We start from the raw sequence: 5116 nt of genomic DNA, 5'->3' as shown, positions 1-5116 counted from the left end.
CTCCCAAGAGTGGGAGGTCTGCAGGGTGATTGTGAGGTCACTGTCAGGCTGGCCTGTGGGGGCAGAGTGGGGCCCAACATCGGCTTCCCCACACGGCTGCTGCCCCTCTGGAGTCCCTTGTTGGGACCCCTCCATGACCTCCCTCATGGCCTCTCCACCTCCACTTCCACAGAGCTCCTAAACAGAGGTCACATATCTCCCTTTCTCAAGAAACTTCACTGGCTCCCTACAGCCTATAAAAAAATCTAAATTCCTTTAGTTTGCTATCCAGGCCTTCTACAATGTACTCTAATTAGAATAAAGTTTTTATAGCCTCAATAACTTTTATGTTCATGGAGCAGATAGCTATCAGATACCTACTGTGTACCAGGCATGGGCCTGGGGACACCCTGCAAAATAACCTAGCCAGACCTCCTAAAACATATGGACCAATGGGAAAGATAAAGCAGCAGTCAAATTAGTCTATGGGTCCACAAGTGAAAATGAGTGCTCTGAAGGAAAGAAAGGCAATTCTGTGTAGTAGACAAAACAAAAGAACTAGATTTGAATTGGTGATGGGTGAGTCATGACTCAAGCTTGGAGCTAAAGGGTAAGGAGGTCTCAGGGGGGCTCTGGACCAGAGGGGTGAGCATGTGCAAAGGCACTGTGGCAGGATGAAAGCACAGGAGACTTGAGGATTAACAGAAGGGCAAAGTCTAGAGTATCAGTATCAGAGTAGAGTATCAAGTCTAGAGAAATGATGCTGGCGAGGTGGTCAAAGACCAGACAAGACAGGACCGTAGAAGTGATAGGTTTGCTCAAATTGGGAAAGAAGTGGAAAACAATAAAGGGATTCAAAAAGAGGGGAAGAAGTGGTATGATCAAGCTTCCTTTTTTGTTTCAGTAGGCTCTTATAGAAGGAAAGTATCTATATAGAAATATGCCAGAATCACCAATGAAGACACCTGTTGTAACCAGTTTCCCCAGCATTCCTCCTTTATGGCTCCTGCCGGTCACAGTCTCCCTCCAAGGGTAAATACTATCCTGACTTCTAATTTCATGGTCTGTTTCACCTGCTAGAGTTGTATATAAATGGAGTTATGTACATGTAGTATTTTGCATCTGGCTCCATTTGTTTTTACAAATATATTTGTGGGCTTTTAGCAATGAATTCTACTAGTCTTCATGTATGTGAAAATGTCTTTATTTTACCTTCATATCTGGTGAAAGATTTGCTGGATAGTAGAATTCTTGATTCACAGTCCCTCCGTCACCCCAGCATTTTGTCTGTGCCATTTCACTGCCTTCTGCTCTCTCTTGTTCTGTATGGGAAGTCAGCTGTTAATCTTATTGTTGCTCCCCTGCACATAAGAGTCATTTTTCTTTTGCTGACTTTTTCCTCATTGTTGTCTTTTAAACATTTATTGTGGGGTGACTGGGTGGCTCAGTCGGTTAAGTATCTGCCTTTGGCTCAGGTCGTGATCCCAGGGTCCTGGGATCGAGTCCCACATGGGGCTCCCTGCTCAGTGGGGAGTCTGCTTCTCCCTCTGCCCCTCCCCTCTCCTCATGCCCCTCTCTCTCTCAAAATAAATAAATAATATATTTTAAAAAATGCTTCCTATGGTGTGTCTGGGTGTGGATCTCTTTGTATTGATTCTCCTTGAAGCTTGTTGAACTTTTGAGATATGTATTTAATGTTTTCCACCAGATCCTGGAAGGTCTTGGCTATTGTTTTTTCCATTTTTTTTCTATTCCTTTGTCTTTTGATTTCTGGCACCCTCATTACACATCTATTGATATGCTTAATGTTGTCCCACTGGACTCTAAAGTTGCCTTTTTTTTTTTAAAGATTTAATTTATTTATTTGACAGACAGAGATCACAAGTAGGCAGAGAGGCAGACAGAGAGAGAGAAAGGGGAGCAGGCTCCCGGCTGAGCAGAGAGCCCGATGCCAGGCTTGATTCTAGGACCCTGGGATCATGACCCGAGCCAAAGGCAGAGGCTTTAACCCACTGAGACACCTAGATGTCCTGTCTTTTTTTTTTTTTTAAGATGTACTTTTAAAATTAACTTGAGAGAGAGTGTGTGAGCATCAGTTGGGGAAGAAGCAGAGAGAGAGAATCTTCAAGCAGACTCTCCACTGAGCACGGACCCCAACTTGGGGCTTCATCTCCTGACCCTGAGATCACGACCTGAGCTGAAACCAAGAGTAGGACACTCAACTGACTGCGCCACACTGGGCTCTGAGGTTTTATTCATTTTTCTTCAATCACTTTTTCCCCTGTTCTTAGTTGGATACTTTCTATCAACCTTTCTCCAAGTTCACTAATTTTCCTCAGTCTTATATAATCTTCCGTTGAATCTTTACAGGATGATTTTCATTTCAATTGTATTTTTTAACCCCAGAATTTCCCTTTAAAAAAATAATTTCTGTCTTTTTATTTAGAATTTCTGTTGGTTCATTGTTGTCATACTTTCATTTAACATTTTAAACATCATTTATGTTAGTTTTTTGGCCATATTTTACTAGCTATTTGAGGTCTTTGCTAAATCCACAATCTAGGAATTCTCAGAGACAGTGTCCATTGAAAGATGTTTTCTTGAGTATGTTAGACTTTCCTCTGTCTTTGCATATCATGTAATTTGTTTGTTGAAAACTGGACATTAAAAAATATTGTAGCAACTTTGGATTCTGATTCCTGCCAGGTTTATTGTTGCTGGTTTTTTTTTTTTTTAATGTGTTTATTTGTTGAATAACTTATCCAGGGTCTGTGAATCAGACAATTCCAGTCTGGGACTCTTGTCTTCCTTATGGTGGGAAGCCACTGAAATTTCCAGTTAAATTTTTTGTATTTTTGTTTTTATATGTAAGTCTGGCTTCCTAAGTGTTGTTTCCTTGTCTGCATATCTGAATGGACAGAGATTGTGCTCAGATACCTCAAGTCAGTAAACAGTCTGCCCTCTGCTGAGGAGTCTGTGTGTAGAGAGGGGAGCTCTGTCAGTCATCCAATTGCTACATAACAAATCATCCCAAAGTTTAGTGGCTTCAGACAAAAACATTTATTTTTGCACAGTTTCTGTGGGTCAGGATTCTGAGTACCTTAGCTGGGTCCTCTCACTCAGGCTCAAATGAGGGTGTTGGCCAGGTTGCAGTCATCTGAAGCTTTGACTGGGGGAGATCTACCTCTAAGTTCCTGAACTGGTTGTTGGCAGGACGTGGTTGCTTGCAGGTCATTGAACTGAATTTGTCCTTCGCTGATGTTGGCAGAAGGCCACCTTCAGTTTCTTGTGACATGTGGCTCTCCATGGGGCAGCTCACAACATGGCAGCTTGCTTCATCAGAGCAGCACGGGAGAAGAACCAGAGAGAGCATGAAGGGAAGGCAGAAGTCTTTCTTCTATAACCTAGCCATGGAAGAGACACTCATCACCTCTGCTGTGTTCCCTTTATTAGAAACCGGTCACTCTGTGCTGGCCTTACCCAAAGTGAGGATTACATGGGGCCTGAATCCTAGGAAGTGAGGGGCTGTTTTAGAAGAGCTGATAGCGGGAGCACACTAAAAATTCAGACCATCTTCATATGTTTCCTATGGTTTACTTTCTACTGGATTCTCTCTCATCTTTGCACCCATGCACAGCCCCGGGGCTGGCTAGGAGCGTATGGCTGGATTGGGTCTTCTCTAGTTTCCACAGAGCATGCATGTAGCTTTCGCCAGGGATATATTTGCCCAACCATGACTGGCAACCTCAGTCTGGGTAGAGCTGTTGGCTCTCCTGCTTTTCTGTCTTGGAGACTTTCACTTAAACCTACGAGGCTGCCAAGAGTGGGTTTTGCTTACTGCCCCAGATCCAGAGATCCCCTTTCAACCAAAGCAGAGAAACTTCTTCACACTAGTGGAAGCTCTCTGCTGAGAGCTGGGGGGGAGAGAATCAGAGCAGCCTTAGGCAAGAATGCCAGATTCTGTTATTGCCCAAATTTCTAGCTTTCATGCACAAATACTGCTCCCATTTTGGTCTGCCTTTGGTTAATGTCCAGAGTGCTACGTGGTTGTTTTGGTCAATTTTGTCCAGCTTTATAATAGCTTTTGGGGAAGAGAATTTACTATCTCCCTACTCAGCCATAGGCAGAAGTCCCCTGCCACTACACCTTTTATATATTTTGTAAGACCCTCTATCTTAACATAAAATTTTGTTTTTTTCCCCCAAACTAATACAAGGGAGAAATTAAAAAATGAAAAGTCTCCCTTTGGGTCTACCTCAATATTTTAATGCTTGGTCATAACTAAAATAGAAGGCAATCCTCCAAATTTTCCAAATGCCTTTTAGAGAATGGTACAACCCCACTAAGAACCAAAGAAATAATTAATTGTAATCAATCAAGGGTGGTTGGGATGGGTGGGGGCAGTCACATGGTTTGTCCCCGTGGAGTGGGGGCTGTGTGTGGGGGAGGGGTGGAAGGCAATGATAAATAGGCATTAATGAAGTGAGTAGGTGAACGAATGAGTGAGTCAGTCAATGGACGATACATGGGGGCCTCTGTATCAGGTTTCTCATGCCCAAACCTGTAGTAGAAATCAGCGTCTACATTCTAGAAGCCCTATTCTGGAGTGAAATTGGGTTGCCAGAACTCTATGCTTGTGAATGTATCAGCATTCCCTTTCAGGTACAGCCAGCTTTATCATTTTAGGAGACTGGAGGGAGGTTAGGACACCCAGGACATCCAGAACCCAAAGGATCATCTCACAGGACAGGAGGACATTCAAATCAGGGGACATTTATGGACGTGTCTCTGGTACCTAGTGCTGTGTTGGGCAGTGAGGGAGAGGGACATGGAAATCAAGTAGAATCTGTCCCTGCCCACATGGAGCTTATTGTTTCCTTGGGGAGACACCTGCAAAGTCTAGCAGGCATGTGGTCTTATCTCCCACGGCCCTCTTCATGCTCCCCACCTTGTGGTTTTAGAGAAGGGATCAGGTTGGTGTAAGGCCAATCAAAACCCTGCATTCACCAGGCTGGAGCGATTGAGGCAAGAGGGGTCCAGTCGGCGTAGACTTGAGAGCTTCTGCTGGGAATGTGAGGAAAAAGCCTCTCTCGTGAGTGGTGGGGTGTTTGGATGTAAGGTCCGGAGTGGCGGCAGT

Source organism: Mustela erminea, chromosome 19, assembly GCF_009829155.1.
Source record: "Mustela erminea isolate mMusErm1 chromosome 19, mMusErm1.Pri, whole genome shotgun sequence".
Taxonomy (NCBI): domain Eukaryota; kingdom Metazoa; phylum Chordata; class Mammalia; order Carnivora; family Mustelidae; genus Mustela; species Mustela erminea.
This window is presented reverse-complemented; position numbering follows the sequence as displayed.